This window comes from Choloepus didactylus (assembly GCF_015220235.1).
Source record: "Choloepus didactylus isolate mChoDid1 chromosome 26 unlocalized genomic scaffold, mChoDid1.pri SUPER_26_unloc2, whole genome shotgun sequence".
NCBI lineage: Eukaryota > Metazoa > Chordata > Mammalia > Pilosa > Megalonychidae > Choloepus > Choloepus didactylus.
The window spans coordinates 3,591,168-3,605,821 of record NW_023637615.1 but is presented as its reverse complement, the minus strand read 5'-3'; the positions used below and the strand labels follow the sequence as shown (position 1 = coordinate 3,605,821).

General features: G+C 36.3%; 2 pseudogenes; both read right to left on the bottom strand.

Annotated features, from left to right (window-relative positions):
• Positions 1-3,687: 3,687 nt before the first annotated feature.
• LOC119525779 lies at positions 3,688-5,398 on the bottom strand (annotated as a pseudogene).
• A 336-nt stretch (positions 5,399-5,734) lies between these two features.
• On the bottom strand, positions 5,735-14,418 carry LOC119525778 (annotated as a pseudogene).
• Between the last annotated feature and the right edge of the window lie 236 nt (positions 14,419-14,654).

The window sequence follows — 14,654 nt, the reverse complement described above, 5'->3', positions numbered from 1 at the left end:
TATATATCTATATAAAGAAAGAGAAAGAGTGTGTTTTTGGGGGTATGTGGTAAACAAAGGAATTGAATGAAAATAAAGAAAACATGAATTTCCATAAATATTAGCAATTTGATAGCCACAATTTATTGATAGGTATAGAATATGAATATTAATCATTTTTGATATCATGTAGTTAAGTTGCTTTATTGCATCCTTTATTTTATACATCTATTTAAAAACAACTTTTTAATGGGAACAATGATTTATTTTATTCAATTTTACCAGCAATGATTAAAAATATTTTAAATGTTAGTTTGATCATAAAAACATTGTTATGTTACTGGTAACTACAGTATCAATATAAAAACAAATGTTTAATTTACCTAATACAAAATAGAACAAAACATTTCTTGCATGTTTAAATGAGTGTGGCTTATCCAGAGGGTCAACATTCTTTTCCAACATGATCTGGGCAACCTTCCTAAATATCTAGAAGTGTATCCTTAGGAAATGCAAATGTGTCTAAAAACTCCCAATTGAAACAGTTTAACCCATGAAGTGGGTCCTCTTATGTGCTGTGCAGAGCAAACATTACCAATTGATCATGCTGAACCAATACAGATACAATTATATTAAAAAGCAAAGATTGATTTAAAACTACACAGCAAAAGACAGAATGTCAATCAATGACTGAAGTGAAAAATGATCAGCAAATTCATTCATTTCTCTTATTTACATTTCATGTGTTAAAAATAATTTGTAAAATTTTAATTTAAAGTGAATTCAAGTTGGTGATGGCAATCAGTAGAGGAGAGGTAGATCTGTTGAATTGCCAAATATTTTTGTTTACTAAAGCTGCCAAAATGCAATATACCAGAAATGGATTGGCTTTAGCAATGGAGGTTTATTTGTTCACAAATTTACAGTTCTAAGGCCATGAAAATGTACATGCCTTCTATGAGGAAAGGCTGATTGTATCTCTTCCTCTATCACATAGGAAGGCACATGGCTGGCTCTGCTGAACCTTCTTTTCCAGGCTTAGTTTCTGGTTTCAGTGACTTTCTCCAAAATGTCTCTGGGCTTCTGTCCTGGCTCCTATGGGTGCTTGCTTGCTTCTCCTGGGGGCAAGTTCTGAATTTCATTTGTCTTAGCCTCTCTGGAAAATGTCTCTCTTAGCTTCTCTCTTAGCTTCTCTACTTGTTTCTCTTGGGAATTTCTGTCCAAGCTTCTCTTTCTGCATCCCCAAGCCTCTGGGTCTGTACTGGCTCTGATTTCTCTATCTCCCTGAGCTCCCTTAAGGACTCCAGTAAACTAATTAAGACACATCTTGAAAGGGTGGGTTTACATCTCCATGGAAACAACCTAATCAAAAGGTTCCACCCACTATAGGTCTGCTCCCACATGAATGGATTAAAAGAAGATAGTCTTTTATGGGTTAAATAACAGATTCAAACTGGCACATCATGTTTACATTGTCTATATTTTATTGGCTTTTGCTTGAGATTCCATGTGTTTTTAATGCAATCTAGGCAAAAAAGACAATAAAAGGAGATGACACAGAATGTAGCTCTAAGACAAACTTTGATGCCAGTTTTGCTGAATTAATAAATTGATGAAGTATTTGCAAGTTTGTCTCTGTTTCATATTTTGTACAATCTTGAATCATTATTTACACAGAAGAAAAGATAATGCAGAAGAGGGAAAATCACTTCCAGAAAATATTTTATTCATGTCTAAGGAATTATTAGGCACCCATTGGGTTGCAAAAACACATCTACCCTATACTGGATCTAATTTGGCAGCCATGTTTGGAACCACTGAATATCTATTTAAAATCATGGAATGCTTTTTTAGTTATTTAGGGAGGTTATTTAGAAACCAACTCCAATGATATACAAATTCAGCGTTTTTGTCTGTAAGATGATTTTAGATTTCAAATAGGTAACAGGTATGGCATTTGAAAAACCATCCATACTGTGAGGAACCAATCTATTTTAACTAATTATTTTCACCAAGGAGAAAATTTGTTTGTTCCTACTATGACTTTAGTACAGTTATAAGCCTTCCTAACTTCTATTTTTAAATCATTTAGTAAAGTGTTTACTTATTTGTAAATCAATAAATAATATATTTATACTAAGCCTAAAATTTAGACAATCAAGACTACATTAGTAATTCATGGACCTTTAGAATGAGATTTCACTGCACATAAGTTTCCTTGTTTTGTAAACAGCAAAATCACTGCATACAAATACTCTGAATGTACACTGTTTATTATTTCATTTATAGTACCAACTCTCCTTAGAAAGGATGCATTCTGGTTTGTTCTAGTTGAAGTATCATAAATCTCAAATTAGTAAAGCTTTATTATATTTAAGAACAGCTCTGGCTCAACTATTGCTTTCTTTAGTCATTATTTTCTGACATATGTATACATTGATAAGTCATGTGCACATGTGTTTTTTATTTATTTCTTTGCAATCTACCTATAAAAATCTACTGACAATAATGGGAACACAAAGTTGCCATGTAAAATTATCCCTTTGATCTATTGTAAACTCATAGTTGAGTTGATTTTATTGTCTAAAATCATAGTTCAGTTGATTTTATTGCCCTTACTGTGAAAGAAAAACATGGAACCTTAAATCAAAACTAAATTTCATTTGTCTAAAGGTTTGAGGTTTTGTTATTTTGCTGAAGACTATATAAATATAAATAAAGAAGTTAATTTACTCAGTTTAATAGTTACTTTAGCATCCTATAACCCTGTCATTCTTGAAGGAACGTGATGCATGATTTCTGGGAAATTTAGAGAGATGTTGACCTGTCCAGGTATTTTTAAAATGAACAAATCTTTTTACCTAATGCCTGAATATATCTTTCAGAATTCACTGGTTCCTAACACTGGCTTTAAGCAAAGTTCTGAAACCTAGACAACTAAAAGGGACAGTGTAACCCAGCCCAAGAAGGTACTTCATAGTGTCTTAAATTGCTTTCCACTTAAGAGAAACAATTTCCACTTACTCTTACAATTCTGTCAGGTGGGAATCCCCAGGACAACTCCACATTCTACTATGGAGTTTTAACAAAGTTGTCTTATGGGTAAATGATGGCTGTTTTCAAAGGCTTCTCAATTGACACATCATTACCAACTATCCCTTACTTTACCAAAAATGCTGGAGAAAAACATGTATATTTTTACTTATATAGCACCAAATATAACTACCAATTTTTTTATCTATTTTTAGAGGTTCTAATACAGAAGAAATACTAAGAATCATAGACTTAAGAGTATCTAAAATTTGAATATAAATATTTCATGCAAAATTTATTTCCTTACATGGAAGATACTACATAAGTTACATTTGTATGTCCTACTTATATTAAAAAAATTTGTGTCTCATTTAAGAGAAAATGGAACTGATTTAAAATATGAGGGGGAGGAATAAAGTATATTCCATATATCCAATTCAAATTGCATTAATAGCCAAGTATAAAATATAAACTGAAATGAAATTTTCCTGAAAGGAAGTGAGTATGAACTAACACCTCACTCCCCAAATAGGTAAATTATACACTAAAGAGAAGAAATCTGCATGGAAAAAGATACTTTTGCACTTTGATATATGTAAAAAAAATAAATTTCATGCTGCCAAAATAACTGTCCAAATTTTAGGGTTATATAATTAGAAATATATAATTCTACTTTTATAGTGAAGTCAAATAGAAGAAATAAGTTAGCACACTCAATTGAATCGGTTGCCTACATACTGGACAGGGCTGATTTATTACTATTAATATTATTTTAGCTTCTTTGTACATATAAAACATGCCAAAGGATGCCCTCACTATGGAAGATGCCACCAGTTTTAGGTTGACTTATGCAAATCACACAAGGCTCAATAGCATTAAGGGAAAAACTATATTCCACACATTCTTCTTTGTCTCTGTTTCTTTACTCTCAAACTCTCTGACATCCTGACTGCTATAGATGATGCTTCTAGAAATTGATGACTGAGAATAGTCCTCACTTTCTTGAGATTGCCAAGATTGTGTTATTTTATCATCATTTTCATCAATGCATGACTCTTTGTAGGCATTCACTTTTTTTTTCCAGTCAGGAACATCAGAGTCCTCTTCTTATGTTGGGTTTTCTAGTTTGGTTTTCTCAGGAATTTTCTCTTTATCTTTCCTCTTATCTTTAGAAAGCTAATTCTCATGAAGAGCCTACCATCTATTGAAATGTGGTAGAAGGGGAGGATACATTTAATTGCCTAAAGTACACTTTCAGTAGTCATCTAAATAAATATTAGGATCATCTTCAAATGAATCTGCATCACTCTCTTGATATACCATATCTCAATATACCTCAACATCTTCCTCTGATAGTTCTTGTCTTTCTTCACTAAGGCTATAACCCGCATCCAGTGATTACTTTAAATTCCATTCTGAATTGATCTGAATCTGAATCCTGATCCAACCATCACCAGTATATTCACCCATACCAGCATCAAGATCTGGATTTGATGAAGTGTCTGTTGATTCACTGTTCCTGCTTCTTCCACAATTTTTCTCCATTATTACACATAGAGCAAGGTTTTCATTAAATGAAAGGGAAATGGTATCACATTTGTAGCACACATGGGTCAAAAGGAAAACAGCTCACTAAATTTCTCTAATTTCCATTGTTAAATAAAGCAAAAATATTGACCAAGGTTAGAGTGCTCAGTAATTAACAGTAACGCAATAGAATTTAATAATTTCTTTTTTGCTCATTGGCTAATTTTCTCATTACAACTCATAATGATTTCTTGCTTAGGAGATGGTATACTCTTTGTTTTACATATTTTACAAAAATATTTATTTACATAAAACAAACTGATTTAAAGATTATTTTTGTAAAAAGTAGGCTGATGAAGAACTAAAACTTGATATCACTTGGTTAATTCAAACACATGATTTTAAAATAAAGAGACTCATATCAAGAGAATCTCAGTAATTGGTCAGAATTACTAAATAATGTTGTTGCTATTAGAAGTCAGAAGTCCTGATTCTCACTGTTTGGTGCTCCATCTGAAGCATAAGAGCAGAACTGTTGGGTAGGGTGCCTTTCTGAATAATTACCTCTATCTTGCTAATACTATAAATATGTGGTCCAGCATTCTCAAATTCAAATCATTTTGAAATAATTGCCTTCACTTTTTTTCCAAATGTGCATTCCTTAATTCAAGCTTCTTGCTTGTTCTTTAGTTCACTATGGGTATCGAATCCACAATAGCTCTTAAAATCCCGTCATGCATTCCAAAGGAACATGCTATTTTTATCACTGCTTTTAGCAGAAAAAAAAACAGAAATTTGAGAAGAATTATATATTCAGGTGAGAAGAGTATCATTAAAACAAACATTTCCAAGGCCTCATTTTCTCAATTTGTCAAATAATTGATGTCATAAATGATGAAAGGAAGATATAATAGGCACGTACATAGCAAGTGGCTGGAACAGAGGCAACAAGAACAGAAGTAAAAATGTGGAGTGAAAAATAAACTGAATGGTAAGCATTTTGTTTCCAATTGCATTTCTATAGCAATCACCACCTGAATATAAAAAAGAAAACAAATTATCTAAAAATGTATAATATTCAGATTTTTGATAGTAAGTGAAAAAAGTATCCTTATATTTGCCTGATTTTTCAATTTATGTTTGATGTAGAAGTTCAAATATAAAAAAATCATGTTAATGTTCTCTGATCAATCAATTACCCACAAGCAATGATAGTGTAAAATAGTGCAAATATTTTATCCTCAGGGTAAGTGTTTGGTGGTCTCAGGTAAACAAAGACTGAAGGCCCAGGAATAAGACAACCCCTGTGAAATAAGACCCACATCTAGAGAAAGTGTAGTGAATTCCCCCAGTTGAATGACTTTTTTTTTTTAATCTTCATTTTATTGAGATATATTCACATACCATGCAGTCATACAAAACAAATCGTACTTTCGATTGTTTACAGTACCATTACATAGTGGTACATTCATCACCCAAATCAATCCCTGACACCTTCATTAGCACACACACAAAAATAACAAGAATAATAATTAGAGTGAAAAAGAGCAATTGAAGTAAAAAAGAACACTGGGTACCTTTGTCTGTTTGTTTCCTTCCCCTGTTTTTCTACTCATCCATCCATAAACTAGACAAAGTGGAGTGTGGTCCTTATGGCTTTCCCAATCCCATTGTCACCCCTCATAAGCTACATTTTTATACAACTGTCTTTGAGATTCATGGGTTCTGGGTTGTAGTTTGATAGTTTCAGGTATCCACCACCAGCTACCCCAATTCTTTAGAACCTGAAAAGGGTTGTCTAAAGTGTGCATAAGAGTGCCCACCAGAGTGACCTCTCGGCTCCTTTTGGAATCTCTCTGCCACTGAAGCTTATTTCATTTCCTTTCACATCCCCCTTTTGGTCAAGAAGATGTTTTCCGTCCCACGATGCCGGGTCTAAATTCCTCCCCGGGAGTCATATTCCACGTTGCCATGGAGATTCACTCCCCTGGGTGTCTGATCCCACGTAGGGGGGAGAGCAGTGATTTCACCTTTCAAGTCGGCTTAGCCAGAGAGAGAGGGCCACATCTGAGCAACAAAGAGGCATTCAGGAGGAGGCTCTTAGGCACAACCATAGGGAGGCCTAGCCTCTCCTTTGCAGCAACCATCTTCCCAAGAGTAAAACATGTGGTAGAGGGCTCCACCCATCAAACCACCAGTCCCCTATGTCTGTGGTCATGTTAGCAGCCATGGAGGTGGGGTAGGCGAATACCCCTGCATTCTCCACAGGCTTCTCAAGGGGGCACTACATCTTTTTTTTTTCCTTGGTTTTCTTTTTCTTTTTTTTTTTTTTTAAACTTTCCCTTCTTTTTTAAATCAACTGTATGAAAAAAAAGTTAAAAAGAAAACAAACATACAATAAAAGAACACTTCAAAGAGACCATAACAAGGGAGTAAGAAAAAGACAACTAACCTAAGATAAATGCTTAAGTTCCAACATGTTCCTACTTTACCCCAAAAAGTTACCTAATATAGCAACATTTCTGTGAACTTGCTCCTACTATATCCATCAGAAATTAACAGACTATAGTCATTCCTGGGCATCCCCAGAATGTTAAATAACTTATCTGTTCTTCTTGGATTATTGTTCCCCCTTCCTTAATTGCTCTCTATTGCTAATTCCCCTACATTCTACATTATAAACCATTTGTTTTACATTTTTCAAAGTTCACATTAGTGGTAGCATATAATATTTCTCTTTTTGTGCCTGGCTTATTTCGCTCAGCATTATGTCTTCAAGGTTCATCCATGTTGTCATGTTTCACGAGATCGTTCCTTCTTACTGCCGCATAGTATTCCATTGTGTGTATATACCACATTTTATTTATGCACTCATCTGTTGAAGGACATTTGGGTTGCTTCCATCTCTTGGCAATTGTGAATAATGCTGCTATGAACATTGGCGTGCAGATATCTGTTCGTGTCACTGCTTTCCGATCTTCCGGGTATATACCGAGAAGTGCAGTTGCTGGATCGAATGGTAACTCTATATCTAGTTTTCTAAGGAACTGCCAGACTGACTTCCAGAGTGGCTGAACCATTATACAGTCCCACCAACAATGAATAAGAGTTCCAATTTCTCCACATCCCCTCCAGCATTTGTAGTTTCCTGTTTCTTTAATGGCAGCCATTCTAACCGGTGTTAGATGGTATCTCATTGTGGCCTTAATTTGCATCTCTCTAATAGCTAGTGAAGCTGAACATTTTTTCATGTGTTTCTTGGCCATTTGTATTTCCTCTTCAGAGAACTGTCTTTTCATTTCTTTTGCCCATTTTATAATTGGGCCGTCTGTACTATTGTCATTGAGTTGTAGGATTTCTTTATATATGCAAGATATCAGTCTTTTCTCAGATACATGGTTTCCAAAAATTTTTTCCCATTGAGTTGGCTGCCTCTTTACCTTTTTGAGAAATTCCTTTGAGGTGCAGAAACTTCTAAGCTTGAGGAGTTCCCATTTATCTATTTTCTCTTTTGTTGCTTGTGCTTTGGGTGTAAAGTCTAGGAAGTGGCCACCTAATACAAGGTCTTGAAGATGTTTTCCTACATTATCTTCTAGGAGTTTTATGGTACTTTCTTTTGTATTGAGATCTTTGGTCGATTTTGAGTTAATTTTTGTGTAGGGGGTGAGGTAGGGGTCCTCTTTCATTCTTTTGGATATGGATATCCAACTCTCCCAGCCCCATTTGTTGAAAAGACCATTATGACTCAGTTCAGTGACTTTGGGCGCCTTATCAAAGATCAGTCGGCTATAGATCTGAGGGTCTATCTCTGAATTCTCAATTCGATTCCATTGATCTATATGTCTACCTTTGTGCCAGTACCATGCTGTTTTGGCAACTGTGGCTTTATAATAAGCTTCAAAGTCAGGGAGTGTAAGTCCTCCCACTTCGTTTTTCTTTTTTAGAGTGTCTTTAGCAATTCGAGGCATCTTCCCTTTCCAAATAAATTTGATAACTAGCTTTTCCAAGTCTGCAAAGTAGGTTGTTGGAATTTTGATTGGGATTGCATTGAATCTGTAGATGAGTTTGGGTAGAATTGACATCTTAATGACATTTAGCCTTCCTAGACCTGAACATGGAATATTTTTCCATCTTTTAAGGTCCTCTTCTATTTCTTTTAGTAGAGTTATGTAGTTTTCTTTGTATAGGTCTTTTACATCTTTGGTTAAGTTTATTCCTAGGTACTTGATTTTTTTAGTTGCTATTGAAAATGGTATCTTTTTCTTGAGTGTCTCTTCAGTTTGTTCATTTCTAGCATATAGAAACATTACTGACTTATGTGCATTAATCTTGTATCCCGCTACTTTGCTAAATTTGTTTATTAGCTCTAGTAGCTGTATCGTTGATTTCTCAGGGTTTTCTAGATATAAGATCATATCATCTGCAAACAATGACAGTTTTACTTCTTCTTTTCCAATTTGGATGCCTTTTATTTCTTTGTCTTGCTGGATTGCCCTGGCTAGCACTTCCAGCACAATGTTGAATAACAGTGGTGACAGCGGGCATCCTTGTCTTGTTCCTGACCTTAGAGGGAAGGCTTTCAGTCTCTCACCATTGAGTACTATGCTGGCTGTGGGTTTTTCATATATGCTCTTTATCATGTTGAGGAAGTTTCCTTCAATTCCTACCTTTTGAAGTGTTTTTATCAAAAAGGGATGTTGGATTTTGTCAAATGCTTTTTCAGCATCTATTGAGATGATCAATTGATTTTTCCCTTTTGACTTGTTAATGTGTTGTAATACATTGATTGATTTTCTTATGTTGAACCATCCTTGCATACCTGGAATAAACCCCACTTGGTCATGGTGTATGATTTTTTTAATGTGTCTTTGGATTCGATTTGCAAGTATTTTGTTGAGGATATGTGCATCTATATTCATTAGGGAGATTGGCTGGTAGTTTTCCTTTTTTGTAGCATCTTTGCCTGGTTTTGGTATTAGATTGATGTTAGCTTTATAAAATGAGTTAGGTAGTGTTCCGTTTTCTTCAATGTTTTGAAAGAGTTTGAGTAAGTTTGGTGTCAGTTCTTTCTGGAAAGTTTGGTAGAATTCCCCTGTGAAGCCACCTGGCCCTGGGCATTTATTTGTGGGAAGATTTTTGATGACTGATTGGATCTCTTTGCTTGTGATGGGTTGGTTGAGGTCTTCTATTTCTTCTCTGGTCAGTCTAGGTTGTTCATATGTTTCCAGGAAATTGTCCATTTCCTCTACATTGTCCAGTTTGTTGCCATAGAGTTGCTCATAGTATCCTCTTATAATTTTTTTAATTTCTTCAGGATCTGCAGATATGTCATCTTTTTCATTCATTACTTTGTTTATATGGGTCTTCTCTCTTTTTGATTTTGTCAGTCTAGCTAGGGGCTTGTCAATCTTGTTGATCTTCTCAAAGAGCCAACATTTGCTGATATTTATCCTCTCTATTGTTTTTTTGTTCTCTATGTCATTTATTTCTGCTTTAATCCTTGTTATTTCTTTTCTTCTACTTGGTTTAGGATTGGTTTGTTGTTCATTTTCTAGCTTCTTCAGTTGAATCCATTAGTTCTTTGATTTTGGCTCTTTCTTCCTTTTTAATATATGTGTTTAGTGCTATAAATTTCCCCCTTAGCACTGCTTTTGCTGCATCCCATAGGTTTTGGTATGTTGTGTTCTCATTTTCATTCGTCTCTATATATTTAGCAATTTCTCTTGCTATTTCTTCTTTAACCCACTGATTGTTTAGGAGTGTGTTGTTTAACCTCCAGGTATTTGTGAATTTTCTAAGTCTCTGATGGTTATTGACTTCTAATTGTATTCCATTGTGGTCAGAGATTGTGCTTTGAATAATGTCAATCTTGTTAAATTTATTGAGGCTTGTTTTATGTCCCAGCATATGATCTATTCTGGAGAAAGTTCCGTGAGCACTAGAAAAGTATGTGTATCCTGGTGATTTGGGATGTAATGTCTTGTATATGTCTGTTAAATCTAATTCATTTATCAGATTTTTTAGGTTTTCAATTTCCTTATTGGTCTTCTGTCTGGTTGATCTATCTATAGGAGAGAGTGATGTGTTGAAGTCTCCCACAATTATTGTGGAAACATCAATTGCTTCCTTTAGTTTTGCCAGTGTTTCTCTCATGTATTTTGTGGCACCTTGATTGGGTCCATAGACATATACGATTGTTATTTCTTCTTGCTGAATTGCCCCTTTTATTAGTATGTAGTGGCCTTCTTTGTCTCTCAAAATATCCCTGCATTTGAAGTCTATTTTATCTGAGATTAATATTCCTACACCTGCTTTCTTTTGGCCGTAGCTTGCATGAAATATTTTTTTCCATCCTTTCACTTTCAGTTTCTTTGTGTCCCTGTGTCTACAATGAGTCTCTTGTATGCAACATATTGATGGTTCATTTTTTTTGATCCATTCTGCGAATCTATATCTTTTAATTGGGGAGTTTAATCCATTTACATTCAACGTTATAACCGTGAAGGCATTTCTTGAATCAGCCATCTTATCCTTTGGTTTATGTTTGTCATATTTTTCCCCTCTGTCTATTAATATCCTTTATTGTACCCATACCGAATCTCTTTAGTACTGAACCTTTCTCCAAGTCTCTCTGTCGTTTCTTTTTCCTCTGTCTGTAGGGCTCCCTTTAGTATCTCCAGTAGGGCAGGTCTCTTGTTAGCAAATTCTCTCAGCATTTGTTTGTCTGTGAAAAATTTAAGCTCTCCCTCAAATTTGAAGGAGTGCTTTGCTGGATAATGTATTCTTGGCTGGAAATTTTTCTCACTCAGAATTTTAAATATATCATGCCACTGCCTTCTCGCCTCCATGGTGGCTGCTGAGTAGTCACTACTTAGTCTTATGCTGTTTCCTTTGTATGTGGTGAATTGCTTTTCTCTTGCTGCTTTGAGAACTTGCTCATTCTCTTCTGTGTTTGACAGTGTGATCAGTATATGTCTCGGACTGGGTTTATTTGGATTTATTCTATTTGGAGTTCGCTGAGCATTTATGATTTGTGTATTTATTTTGTTTAGAAGATTTGGGAAGTTTTCCCCAACAATTTCTTTGAATACTCTTCCTAGACCTTTACCCTTTTCTTCCCCTTCTGGGACACCAATGAGTCTTATATTTGGACATTTCATATTATCTGTCATATCCCTGAAGTCCATTTCAATTTTTTCAATTTTTTCCCCCATTCTTTCTTTTATGCTTTCATTTTCCATTGTGTCATCTTCCAGGTCACTGATTCGTTGTTCAACTTCCTCTAGTCTTGTACTATGAGTGTCCAGAATCTTTTTAATTTGGTCAACAGTTTCTTTAATTTCCATAAAATCATCCATTTTTTTATTTAGTCTTGCAATGTCTTCTTTATGCTCTTCTAGGGTCTTCTTGATTTCCTTTGTATCCCATACTAGGGTCTCATTGTTCATCTTTAGTTCTTTGAGTAGCTGCTCTAGGTGCTGTGTCTCTTCTGATCTTTTGATTTGGGTGCTTGGGCTTGGGTTATCCATATCGTCTGATTTTTTCATATGCTTTATAATTTTCTGTTGTTTTTGGCCTCGTGGCATTTGCTGAACTTTATAGCGTTCTTTTAGGATGTGTAGACCTATTGAAGTCCTTATCTCTGAATTATCAGATCTACAGCTTCGTGGAGTACACTTTCTCTAACTAACCAGCAGGTGGCGTCCATGAGCCACCTGTTCTCCACAAGCCAGTTCTCCCCTGTTTAGCCTTTTTGGTGAGTGGGGGAGTGAGTCTTGTGGGGTCCAATTGGTGTACCAAGCTTGTGTGTGTAGTTGGTGTTGCCTGCCCTGTATATGGGGCATGTTTCTGGGCATTCAGGGATGGGGTGTGGCTCTAACAATCAAATCTCCCTGGTGATCCTAGAGTTTTAAAGTTGCTGCAATAGTCTAATCTTTCAGTTCCATCCTGCCACAGTTTGTCTCTGCCACTGACCCACAAGTCCTTGGTATTGGCGTATGGCTCCTGATACTTGCAAGTGGGCTCCTCTTCCAGGCCGTGCACCCCGGGTCCTCTGTTGAGGGATGACTGTGCTATGTCATAGGTGAGTGCCGTCCCCCCAGGGAAGTTCTGGGCTCCTGGGCTGTGTAGGGAGGCTCCCAGTCTGCTGAAATGATGGCTGAATGGGGCTTTGTTAATTCACACTGCTCTACCTTCCCAACTCTGGGACAATCAGCTGAGGTTGCAGGGAATGCTAATATCCACGCCCAGTTTTGTGGTGTGTGCCTGTTATTTGAAGCACTTCTGTCACACTGGGTTGTCGGGGGCAGCTCTGGGTTATGGGGCTGGCGATGGGCAGGAGTGTTTCCTGTCCACCAGGATGATGGCTGTGAGGGGACACCCCCCTTTTCTTGGGAAGTTGTGGTGTTTAGTGAATTTTCTCAGCCACTGGATTATTGCCTTTTGTCTCAGAGCTCTCTTAGTTCTGCTCTTGTCTTGACCTGCCCAAATTGCAAGTCTTTGAAGCTTTCTGTATTGGGCTTCTTAGAGTAATTGTTTTAGAAAAAGAAAAAAGGATTAAAAAAAATAAATAAAAGCGGCCCTCCTCACAGATCTAATGGGTTATTGATATGCTAAGAGACAAAGCAACCAGGGCCATTAAGGAAAGGTCCACAGGGCAGAGAGATCAGCTTTTCTTCAGGATTTGCATATGCGCCTCAGGGCCTGAGCTCAGGCCTGAGCTCTGCCCTTCCCCTTTCTATGTTCACCAGAACTCCAAAAATCCTCCGCTTTTATTTTGGAGTTTTTCATGTTGTTTTTTTTCTCTATGCCTGTCTCCTCTCTGCTGGGCTGGCTGCTCTCAGATTCTCTGGTGTCTGGTCTCAGTCTATCTATGGTTGGAGTTTGGATCAGTAGAATGAGTTTCTGATAAGGGCTGCCACTGCAGTTCTCCCTTCTCTTTCCCGGAGCTGACAGCCCCTCCTCCCATGGGACTGAGCCTGGCAGGGAGGGGCACGGGTCCCCTGGCCACAAAAACTTACAGATTTCACTGATCTCAGCAGTTCCACATTTTCATGAGTGTTGTATGAAGTATGCCTAAAGTCAGATTGCTCTGTGGTGTCCAGTCCACGCAGTTCCTGGCTTTCTACCTACTTTCCTGGAGGAGTAACTAAAACATACAGCTCACCAGTCTGCCATCTTGCCCCACCTCTCCTGAGTTGAATGACTTTTTAAAGTGAATAATATAAAGGCATAAGAAAGAAATGAGACAACAAAGGTTACTAAAGTGACCATACCTGAATTGACAACTACAAGGACACCTGTGGTGTAGGTATCAGTACAGGCAACTTTTAGCAGGGGAAAGATATCACAGAAATAGTGATCAATTAAATTTGGGCCACCAAAGGCAACTGGATTCTCATAGATGGTTGAAGAAAGGAATGGACAGCCCCTCCAGCCCAAGCAGCAAGAACTAGAAGATGGCATCTTCTGTTCATGATAAGCACATGTTGCAGAGGTTTGCAGATGGCAATGTAGTGATCAAAGGCCATGACCATAAAAATTAAAATCTCAATACTTCTAAAGAAGTGCATGGTAAAAATTTGTGACATGCAATTACTGTAGGAGATGGTTTTTTTCCCCACTAACAAGTCACCAATCAATTTGAGTGTAAAAATAGAGGTATAGTATATATCCATTGAGGATAAATGGCTGAGGAAATAGTGCATGAGTTGATGAAAAAGGCAGCTGCATTGAATGGATTAAAGGATCAGGAAGTTTACTACCAAGAGGGAAAAATACAGAGTAGAAAGAGCACATAGCAAAATATCTCTATGTTCTGGTCATAAGTCCCAAAAGAATGAATTCTGAGATGTTACTGTGGCTTTCTATATATTTCATTTCAGTATGTATGGTGCACAAATGACTTGAATATATGAAAATAAAAAAAATTGGGATAAAAAATTTATGGTAGAAACACAGTAATATAAAATTTACCACCCTAATGTGTAGGCTCATGTAGACTATTAAGTATTCTTTACTTATATAATTATGCTGCTTTTTCTTTTTTATCATGTCTCATTTTATAAAACTATTCTGGAATAATTGTATAACAGGAATAATTATGTATTTCCTAC